This window comes from Triticum aestivum, chromosome 1B (assembly GCF_018294505.1).
Source record: "Triticum aestivum cultivar Chinese Spring chromosome 1B, IWGSC CS RefSeq v2.1, whole genome shotgun sequence".
Classification (NCBI taxonomy): Eukaryota; Viridiplantae; Streptophyta; class Magnoliopsida; order Poales; family Poaceae; genus Triticum; species Triticum aestivum.
Genome location: NC_057795.1, coordinates 106,700,965 through 106,713,588, shown reverse-complemented (window position 1 = coordinate 106,713,588; position 12,624 = coordinate 106,700,965).

The window sequence follows — 12,624 nt, the reverse complement described above, 5'->3', positions numbered from 1 at the left end:
GAACAGGCTAACGAACGAAGGTTCGCTGTCTGCAACTAAAATACGAAAATCGTTCGTGAAAACGAACGACCGAACGGGCGTTCGCTAAATAACTAAACCAGAAAAAAAACTAAAAACCGATCTATATAAAAAAAATGGATCTAGGGTTTTTGTAAAAAAACAAACGGTTTTTCTCACGAGAACCGAGGCGGCGGCGGCGGCGGGTCAACAGCAGCAGTGGCGGGTGGCTCCGGAGGCGGCGGGGTCCGGCGGTGGCGGCGGAATGGGCGGCGGCGGCGAGAGCAGCGGGCGGCGGCGGCGGCGCGGATCGAGGGCGGCGGCGGTGCTAGGGTTTGGCGGCGGCACGGGCTAGGCTGGGGAGGCGGTGGGCTTCGGGGGTAGGGGGTCCGGCTTATAAAGCGCCCGCGGGCGGTGTCCGGGTCGTGTACGGCCCGACTAGGTCAGTTGACTTTTTTTTAAAATAATTACGCACAGAAAACGAATAATAGAAATACTAAACGAACTGCAAAAATCCCGAAATAAATTTTCCCCGTCCTCTAAAATTGAGCCGGATAAGATGAACATTTATTTGGGGCCTAAATGCAATTTTTAAAAACGCGCATTTTTCCTAATTCAAATAAAATAGCCAAAAACTCTGAAATAAAATCTTATTTGATTTTTTTATTAAGTCCTCAATATTTCTTTATTTTGGGAAAGTCATTTTATTCCCTCTCTCTTATTTTCATAACAGAAATAATTGAAGATAAAATAAATAAAATCAAATGATCCTATTTTCAAAATTTGAGAAAACTCAAATATGAAAATAAAAAAATCCCCAACTCTCTCTGTGGGTCCTTGAGTTGCGTAAAATTTCTAGGATCAAGCCAAAATGCAATAAAATATGATATGCAATGATGATCTAATGTATAACATTCCAAATTGAAAATTTGGGATGTTGCACATCTGTTACAAAGGGATTTCTTTTTTTGAACTTATTTGAACTCGAGACTTTTTGTGTGTTCAAATGCACAATTGAAAGCCACATAATCAATTTTCAACCCTTTCTGACTTCATTTGTTACTTTTCATGCATTTACTAATTTTTTTTGAGCTAAATGACTATGAAATTGAAAAGCACTACAAATGAACTCCGAAAAGGTTGAAAATTGGCATGGTATCATCATTTCATCCACATAGCATGTGCTAAAAAGTTGAGAGGGGTACGACAAAAACTGGATGCATTTCGTGTACAAAATGGATAATCTCCTTTGAACTATCAGGGTTTCGGACGGAAACTCATCTGTTACAAAGTGATTTCATTTTTGTTTGAACTTATTTGAACTCCAGACTTTTTGTGTGTTTAAAATGCACCATTCAAAGCCACATCATCAATTTTCAACCCTTTCTAACTTCATTTGGTATTTTTCATGCATTTACTGATTTTTTTAGCTAAATGACCCTGAAATTGAAAAGCACTACAAATGAACTCTGAAAAGGTTTAAAGTTGGCATGGTATCATCATTTCACCCACATAGCATGTGCTAAACAGTTGAGAGGGTTACGGCAAAAACTGGATGCACTTTGTGTACAAAACGGACAATCTCTTTCGAAGTATCAAGGTTTTGGACGGAAACTCATTTGTTACAAAAGACATTTCATTTTTTTCACATGTAACTACAGGGATATTATAGATCAAAGGAATCATCATAATAATTGTGGAGAGAAAGTCTTCACTTTTTCTTCGCTTGTGTCCTTTGCTTATTGCGCCGTAACCATGGATAATCTTCATTGTTTAACAATGTGCTTGGGTCAGCCTTGACTTCGAAGGGAGGAATTTCATGAAACTTTTCATAATCTTCAAACATGTCTGTCTTGCCCTTCAATCCCACGATGTCTCTTTTTCCTGAAAGAACTATGTGGCGCTTTGGCTCATCGTATGATGTATTCGCTTCCTTTTTTTCTTGGTTTGGTAGATATGTCCTTCACATAGAAAACCTGCGCCACATCATTGGCTAGGACGAATGGTTCGTCTGTGTACCCAAGATTGTCCAGATCCACTGTTGTCATTCTGTACTATGGGTCTACCTATCCCCGCCTCCTGACAGATTGACCCATTTGCACTGAAACAAAGGAACCTTAAAATCATGTCCATAGTCAAGTTCCCATACGTCCACTATGTAACCATAATATGTGTCTTTTCCCTCTTGGTTGTTGCATCAAAGGATCTTGGGCGATCGTGTAAAATTTATTCCCATTTATCTCGTACCCTTTGTAAGACAATGCAGTCGAAGATGGTTCCCTGGCCAACGAGTACAGCTCATCATAAATAGTGTTGTCACCCCTGAGACGTGTTTGCAACCAACTGCTGAAAGTCCTGATGTGTTCACATGTAATCCAGTCGTCACACTGCTCTGGGTGTTTGGAGCGCAGAATGTTCTTGTGTTCATCGACATACGGGGTCACCAAGGTAGAATTCTGTAGAACTGTGTAGTGTGCTTGAGACCAAGAATGCCCATCCCTACATATTATTGAGTCCCCTCCAAGCGTGCCTTTTCCACTCAGTCTCCCCTCATACCGCGATTGAGGGAGACCAATCTTCTTAAGGTCAGGAATGAAGTCAACACAAAACCCAATGACATCGTGTGTTTGATGGTCCGTGGAGATGCTTCCTTCTGGCCTAGCGCGGTTACGGACATATTTCTTTAGGACTCCCCTGAACCTCTCGAAGGGGAACATATTGTGTAGAAATACAGGGACTAGAATGAAAATCTCGTCGACTAGATGAACTAGGACGTGCGTCATGATATTGAAGAAGGATGGTGGGAACACCAGCTCGAAACTAACAAGACATTGCGCCACATCACTCTTAACCTTGGTAGGATTTCTGGATCGATCACCTTCTAAGAGATTGCATTGAAGAATGAACATAGCTTCACAATGGCTAATCGAACGTTTTTCGGTAGAAGCCCCCTCAATGCAACCGGAAGCAATTGCGTCATAATCATTTGGCAGACATGCGACTTTAGGTTCTGGAACTTTTTCTCTGGCATATTTATTATTCCCTTTATATTCAGTGAGAAGCCAGACGGGGCCTTCATACTGAGCAGGCATTGAAAGAAGATTTCCTTCTCTTGTTTGGTAAGAGCGTAGCTGGCAGGACCTTCATACTACTTTGAAGGCATGCCGTCTTTTACATGCACATGTTGCTGGTCCTCCCGTGCCTCCGATGTATCTTTTGTCTTCCCATACACGCCCAAGGAGCCTAGCGGGTTCACGCAAAGATTCTTCGTCACGTGCATCACGTCGATTGAACAACGGACCTCTAGGTCTTTCCAGTAGGATGGGTCCCATATATTTCTTATTCCACATGGGTGCGCGTCCCTCAGCGTCATTCGGAACAGATAGTCCGCCGAGACCCTTTCCAAAGATTACTTGTAAATCATTGACCATAGCAAATATGTGATCACCGGTATGGAAGGCGGGCTTCTTTTGATGATCTGCCTCGCCTTTTAAATGCTTGCCTTTCTTTCGACATTGATGGTTGGTTGGAAGAAATCGACGATGCTCCAGGTACACATTCTTCCTACATTTGTCCAAGTATATACTTTCGGTGTCATCTATATAGTTCGTGCATGTGTGGTATCCCTTGTTTGTCTGTCCTGAAAGGTTGCTGAGAGCAGGCCAATCATTGATTGTTACAAACAATAACGCATGTAGGTCAAATTCCCGCTGTTTGTGCTCATCCCACACATGTACATCGTTTCCATTCCACAGCTATAAAAGTTTTTCAACTAATGGCCTTAGGTACACATCAATGTCGTTGCCGGGTTGCTTAGGGCCTTGGATGAGAACTGTCATCATAATGAACTTCCGCTTCATGCACAGCCAAGGAGGAAGGTTATAGATACATAGAGTCACATGCCAGGTGTTGTGATTGCTGCTCTGCTCTCCAAAAGGATTAATGCCATCCACGCTTAAACCAAACCATACGTTCCTTGCGTCACCTGCAAAGTCCTCCCAGTGTTTTCTCTCGATTTTTCTCCACTTCGATCCGTCAGCGGGTGCTCTCAACTTCCCGTCTTTCTTACGGTCCTCTCTGTGCCATCGCACCAACTTGGCATCTTTCTAAACATACGTTTCAACCGTGGTATTATAGGAGCATACCACATCTCCTTGGCAGGAACCCTCTTCCTGGGGCGCTCGCCGTCAACATCACCAGGGTCATCTTGTCTAATCTTATACCGCAATGCACCGCATACCGGGCATGCGTTCAAATCCTCGTACGCACCACGGTAGAGGATGCAGTCATTAGGGCATGCATGTATCTTCTGCATCTCCAATCCTAGAGGGCATACAACCTTCTTTGTTGCGTACGTACTGTCACGCAATTCGTTATCCTTTGGAAGCTTCTTCTTCAATATTTTTAGTAGCTTCTCACATCCTTTTTCAAGTACACCATTCTCTGCCTTCCACTAAAGCAATTCCAGTGTGGTACCGAGCTTTGTGTTGCCATCTTCGCAATTGGGATACAACCCTTTTTTGTGATCCTCTAACATGCGATCGAACTTCAGCTTCTCCTTTACTCTTTCGCACTGTCTCTTTGCATCAACAATAACCCCACGAAGATCATCGTCGAGCACATCATCTGGTTCCTCTTGATCTTCAGCTTCCCCTGTTGCAGCATCACCGTATTCAGGGGGCACATAGTTGTCATCATCCTCTTCTTCGTCATTGTCTTCCATCATAACCCCTTTTTCCCCGTGCTTGGTACAAATATTATAGTGTGGCATGAAACCCTTATAAAGCAGGTGGGTGTGAAGGGTTTTCGAGTCAGAGTAAGACTTCGTATTCCCACATATAGGGCATGGACAACACATAAAACCATTCTGCTTGTTTGCCTCAGCCACTGCGAGAAAATTATGCGTGCCCTTAATGTACTCGGAGGTGCGTCTGTTACCGTACACCCATTGCCGGTTCATCTGCACACATCATGAATAGATAAGTGACCAAATTAATAGAAGTTCATCATCACATTAAAACTAAAGTACACACATAGTTCTCATTGAACAACACATAGCTCTCCGGAGCATCTAATTAAACCATACATTGAAACTATATAAAACATTTCAATGCAACAACAAATGCGATCATAATCGCAACTAAGGTAACAATTGATCCAATGGCATAATGATACCAAGCCTCAGTATGAATGGCATATTTTCTAATCTTTCTAATCTTCGAGCGCATTGCATCCGTCTTGATCTTGCGATCATCGACGACATCCCAACATGCAACTCCAATATCATCTTCTCCTCCTTAATTTTTTTTCAATTTTTCTTTCAAGTAAATGTTTTCTTATTCAACTAAATTTGACCTCTCGACAATAGGGTCAGTTGGAATTTTCGGTTCACATACCCCCTTGATAAAAAAACTATGTCACGTTGGTCGACATAATTGTCATAAACACTAAATGAACCAAATAGTTATAAAAGATAATATATACCATATCCGAATCATAGATAGGACGAGGGCCAACGGAGGCGGATACCAAAACCATCGCACTATGTAATAACAAAGAATAATAAAAGTAAGAAATTACACAAGTATTTATATAAATCATACAAGTAAGAACTTTTTTCTTTTAGAAATAAGATAAGATCAAGAGGCTCACCATGGTGGTGCCGGTGACGAGATCGACACGGGAGGTCGACGACGATGAGGACGGGGACGGAACATGACGGACCGCCAAACCTAGACACATCTAGAGAAAAATGGACTTTGGACAAGGAGCTTTGAGAGGAGAAAGCTTAAGTGTGGCTCGGGCATTTCATCGAACACCTCATGTGCATAGGAGATGAGCTAGAGACCACAAAGCTCTCCCACGTCCGGCCAAAATAATAGAGCACTCCACTACTCTGCTCACGGGCAAAGGGGTATATATAGGCATCTCATTGGTCCCCGTTCGTGGCTAGAACCCGGGACTAAAGGACCACATTTGGTCCCGGTTCCAGTCATGAGCCGGGACTAAAGGTTGTGGGCCAGGAGCAAGGCCCATTGGTCCTGGTTCGTGTCTGGAACCGGGACTAGTGGGGCCAGACGAACTGGGACCAATGCCCCACGAGGCCCGGCCGCCCCCCTGTCCTCACGAACCGGGACCTATGCCCCCATGGGTCTCGGTTCGTGACTGAACCAGGATTAATAGGCTTATCTGGCCTGGACCAAAGCCCTGTTTTCTACTAGTGTTTTGAGGACGACGACCTGCAAAGTATAGTGAATATGATGCTCGAGGGTATGAACCATTGTGTGTGTGTGTGCGCGCATGCTTTGTGGCACCAATTGTCTTCCCTGTTTGTGTTATTTGACTTGCGTATTTTCTGTTTGTACCCCATCATATTGTTCAATAAAGGTTTGTCCTGTGTTACATGTGTTGGGGAACGTAGTAATTTCAAAAAAAATCCTACTCACACGCAAGATCATGGTGATGCATAGCAACGAGTGGGGAGAGTGTGTCCACGTAACCTCGTAGACCGAAAGCGGAAGCGTTAGAACAACGCGGTTGATGTAGTCGTACGTCTTCACGGCCCGACCGATCAAGCACCGAAACTACGGCACCTCCGAGTTCTTGCACACATTTAGCTCGATAACGTCCCTTGAACTCCGATCCAGCCGAGTGTCGAGGGAGAGTTCCGTTTCGAGACTACTCGTCATGTCCGTAATCACATTCGGGACTCCGAACAAACTTCTGTACATCAAAACTCATAAACTCATATTATAACTGTCATCGAAACCTTAAGCATGCGGACCGTACGGGTTCGAGAACTATGTAGACATGACCGAGAACCGTTTCCGGTCAATAACAAATAGCGGAACCTGGATGCTCATATTGGCTCCTACATATTCTACGAAGATCTTTATTGGTCAAACCGCATAACAACATATGTTGTTCCCTTTGTCATCGGTATGTTACTTGCCCGAGATTTGATCATCGGTATCTCAATACCTAGTTCAATCTCGTTACTGGCAAGTCTCTTTACTCGTTACGTAATGCATCATTCCGAAACTAACTCATTAGCTACATTGCTTGCAAGGCTTATAGTGATGTGCATTATCGAGAGGGCCCAGAGATACCTCTCCGACAATCGGAGTGACAAATCCTAATCTCGAAATACGCCAACCCAACATGTACGTTCGAAGACACCTGTAGAGCTCCTTTATAATCACCCAGTTACGTTGTGACATTTGGTAGCACAGAAAGTGTTCCTCCGGTAAACGGGAGTTGTATAATCTCATAGTTGTAGGAACATGTATAAGTCATGAAGAAAGCAATAGCAACATACTAAACGATCAAGTGCTAAGCTAACGGAATGAGTCATGTTAATCATATCATTCTCCTAATGATGTGATCCCGTTAATCAAATGACAACTCATGTCTATGGTTAGGAAACATAACCATCTTTGATTAATGAGCTAGTCAAGTAGAGGCATACTAGTGACTTTAAGTTTGTCTATGTATTCACACATGTATTATGTTTCCGGTTAATACAATTATAGCATGAATAATAAACATTTATCATGATATGAGGAAATAAATAATAACTTTATTATTGCCTCTAGGGCATATTTCCTTCAGTCTTCCACTTGCACTAGAGTCAATAATCTAGATTACACAGTAATGATTCTAACACCCATGGAGTCTTGGTGCTGATCATGTTTTGCTCGTGGAAGAGGCTCAGTCAACGGGTCTGCAACATTCAGATCCGTATGTATCTTGCAAATCTCTATGTCTCCCACCTGGACTTGGTCCCGGATGGAATTGAAGCCAGCATCTCTTGATGTGCTTGGTCCTCTTGTGAAATCTGGATTCCTTTGCCAAGGCAATTGCATCAGTATTGTCACAGAAGATATTCATTGGTCCCGATGCACTAGGTATGACACCTAGATCGGAAATGAACTCCTTCATCCAGACTCCTTCATTTGCTGCTTCCGAAGCTGCTATGTACTCCGCTTCGCATGTAGATCCCGCCACGACGCTTTGTTTAAAACTGCACCAACTGATAGCTCCACCGTTTAATATAAACACGTATCCGGTTTGCGATTTAGAATCGTCCGAATCAGTGTCAAATCTTGCATCGACGTAACGATTTACGACTAGCTCTTTGTCACCTCCATAAACGAGAAACATATCCTTAGTCCTTTTCAGGTATTTCAGGATGTTCTTGACAACTGTCCAGTGATCCACTCCTGGATTAGTTTGGTACCTCCCTGCCAAACTTATTGCTAAGCATACGTCAGGTCTGGTACACAGCATTGCATATATGATAGAGCCTATGGTTGAAGCACAGGGAACATCTTTCATTTTCTCTCTATCTTCTGCTGTGGTCGGGCATTGAGTTTGACTCAACTTTACACCTTGTAAGACAGGCAAGAACCCTTTCTTTGCCTGATCCATTTTGAACCATTTCAAAATTTTATCAAGGTATTTGCTTTGTGAAAGTCCAATTAAGCGTATTGATCTATCTCTATAGATCTTGATGCCCAATATGTAAGTAGCTTCACCGAGGACTTTCATTGAAAAACTTTTATTCAAGTATCCCTTTATGCTATCTAGAAGTTCTATATCATTTCCAATTAACAATATGTCGTCTACATATAATATCAGAAATGCTACAGAGCGCCCACTCACTTTCTTGTAAATACAGGCTTCTCCAAAAGTCTGTATAAAACCATATGCTTTGATCACACTATCAAAGCGTTTATTCCAACTCCGAGATGCTTGCACCAGTCCATAAATGGATCGCTCGAGCTTGCACACTTTGTTAGCACATTTTGGATCGACAAAACCTTCTGGTTGCATCATATACAACTCTTCTTCCAGAAATCCATTCAGGAACGCAGTTTTGACATCCATTTGCCATATTTCATAATCATAAAATGCGGCAATCGCTAACATGATTCGGACGGACTTAAGCATCGCTACGGGTGAGAAAGTCTCATCGTAGTCAACCCCTTGAACTTGTCGAAAACCTTTTGCAACAAGTCGAGCTTTGTAGACAGTTACATTACCATCAGCGTCAGTCTTCTTCTTGAAGATCCATTTATTCTTGATGGCTTGCCGATCATCGGGCAAGTCAACCAAAGTCCATACTTTGTTCTCATACATGGATCCCATCTCAGATTTCATGGTCGCAAGCCATTTTGCGGAATCTGGGCTCATCATCGCTTCCTCATAGTTCGTAGGTTCGTCATGGTCCAGTAACATGACTTCCAGAATAGGATTACCGTACCACTCTGGTGCGGATCTTACTCTGCTTGACCTACGAGGTTCGGTAGTAACTTGATCTGAAGTTTCGTGATCAATATCATTAGCTTCCTCACTGATTGGTGTAGTTGTCACACGAACGGTTTCTTGTGATGAACTACTTTCCAATAAGGGAGCAGGTACGGTTACCTCATCAAGTTCTACTTTCCTCCCACTCACTTCTTTCGAGAGAAACTCCTTCTCTAGAAAGGATCCGAATTTAGCAACAAAAATCTTGCCCTCGGATCTGTGATAGAAGGTGTACCCAATAGTCTCTTTTGGGTATCCTATGAAGACACATTTCTCTGATTTAGGTTCGAGCTTATCTGGTTGAAGTTTCTTCACATAAGCATCGCAGCCCCAAACTTTAAGAAACGACAACTTTGGTTTCTTGCCAAACCACAGTTCATAAGGCGTCGTCTCAACAGATTTTGATGGTGCCCTATTTAACGTGAATGCGGCCGTCTCTAAAGCATAACCCCAAAACGATAGTGGTAAATCGGTAAGGGACATCATAGATTGTACTATATCCAATAAAGTATGGTTATGACGTTTGGACACACCATTACGCTGTGGTGTTCCATGTGGCGCGAGTTGTGAAACTATTCCACATTGTTTTATATGAAGGCCAAACTCGTAACTCAAACATTCTTCTCCACAATTAGATCGTAGAAACTTTATTTTCTTGTTACGATGATTCTTCACATCACTCTGAATTTCTTTGAACATTTCAAATGTTTCAGACTTGTGTTTCATTAAGTAGATATACCCATATCTGCTCAAATCATCTGTGAAGGTCAGAAAATAACGATACTCGCCACGAGCATCAACACTCATTGGATCGCATACATCGGTATGTATTATTTCCAATAAATCAGTAGCTCATTCCATTATTCCGAAGAACGCAGTTTTAGTCATCTTGCCCACAAGGCACGGTTCGCAAGCATCAAATGATTCATAATCAAGTGATTCCAAAAACCCATCAGCATGGAGTTTCTTCATGCGCTTTACATCGATATGACCCAAACGGAAGTGCCACAAATAAGTTGCACTATCATTATCAACTTTGCATCTTTTGGCATCAATATTATGAATATGTGTTTCACCATGATCAATATTCAATAAACCATCAACATTGGGTGTATGACCATAGAAGGTTTTATTCATGTAAACAGAATAACAATTTATTCTCTGTCTTAGATGAATAATCGTATCACAATAAACACGATCTAATCATATTTATGCTCAACACAAACACCAAATAACATTTATTTAGGTTCAACACTAATCTCGAAGGTAGATGTAGAGGTAGCATGCTAACCGCGATCACATCGACTTTGGAACCATTTCCCACGTGCATCGTCACCTCGCCCTTAGCCAATCTTCGCTTAATCCGTAGTCCCTATTTCGAGTTGCAAATATTAGCAACAGAACCAATGTCAAATACCCAGGTGCTGCTGCGAGCATTAGTAAGGTACACATCAATAACATGTATATCACATATACCTTTGTTCACCTTGCCATCCTTCTTATCCGCCAAATACTTGGGGCAGTTCCGCTTCTAGTGACCTTTCTGCTTGCAGTAGAAACACTTAGTCTCAGGCTTAGGTCCAGACTTGGGTTTCTTCTCTTGATCAGCAACTTGTTTGCTGTTCTTCTTGAAGTTCCCCTTCTTCTTCCCTTTACCCTTTTTCTTGAAACTAGTGGTCTTATTGACCATCAACACTTGATGCTCCTTCTTGATTTCTAGCTCCGCAACCTTTAGCATTGCGAAGAGCTCGGGAATAGTCTTGTCCATCCGTTGCATATTATAGTTCATCATGAAGCTCTTGTAGCTTGGTGGCAGTGATTGAAGAATTCTATCAATGACACTATCATCAGGAAGATTAACTCCCAGTTGAATCAAGTGATTATTATACCCCAAACATTTTGAGTATGTGTTCAATGACAGAACTATTCTCCTCCATCTTGCAGCTATAGAACTTATTGGAGACTTCATATCTCTCAATCCGGGCATTTGCTTGAAATATTAACTTCAACTCCTGGAACATCTCATATGCTCCATGATGTTCAACACGTCATTTAAGTCACGGTTCTAAGCCGTAAAGCATGGCACACTGAACTATCGAGTAGTCATCAGCTTTGCTCTGCCAGACGTTCTTAATGTCGTCAGTTGCATCTGCAGCAGGCCTGGCACCCAGCAGTGCTTTCAGGACGTAATTCTTCTGTGCAGCAATGAGGATAATCCTCAAGTTACGGACACACTCCGTGTAATTGCTACCATCATCTTTCAACTTTGCTTTCTCAAGGAATGCATTAAAATTCAACGGAACAACAGCACGAGCCATCTATCTACAACAAACATAGACATGCAAATACTATCAGGTACTAAGTTCATGATCAATTTAAGTTCAATTAATCATATTACTAAAGAACTCCCACTTAGACAGACATCTCTCTAGTCATCTAAGTGATCACGTGATCCAAATCAACTAAACCATGTCCGATCATCACGTGAGATGGAGTAGTTTTCAATGATGAACATCACTATGTTGATCATATCTACTATATGATTCACGTTCGACCTTTCGGTCTCCGTGTTCCGAGGCCATATTTGTATATGCTAGGCTCGTCAAGTTTAACCTGAGTATTCCGCGTGTCCAACTGTTTTGCACCCGTTGTATTTGAACGTAGAGCCTATCACACCCGATCATCACGTGGTGTCTCAGCGCGAAGAACTTTCGCAACGGTGCATACTCAGGGAGAACACTTCTTGATAATTAGTGAGAGATCATCTTAAAATGCTACCGTCAATCAAAGCAAGATAAGATGCATAAAGGATAAACATCACATGCAATCAATATAAGTGATATGATATGGCCATCATCATCTTGTGCTTGTGATCTCCATCTCCGGAGCACCGTCGTGATCACCATCGTCACCGGCGCGACACCTTGATCTCCATCGTAGCATCGTTGTCGTTACGCCATCTATTGCTTCTACGATTATCTCTACCACTTAGTGATAAAGTAAAGCAATTACAGGGTGTTTGCATTTCATACAATAAAGCAACAACCATATGGCTCCTACCAGTTGCCGATAACTTCGGTTACAAAACATGATCATCTCATACAATAAAATATAGCATCACGTCTTGACCATATCACATCACAACATGCCCTGCAAAAACAAGTTAGACGTCCTCTACTTTGTTGTTGCAAATTTTACGTGGCTGCTATGGGCTGAGCAAGAACCGTTCTTACCTACGCATCAAAACCACAACGATAGTTTGTCAAGTTAGTGTTGTTTTAACCTTCGCAAGGACCAGGCATAGCCACACTCGGTTCA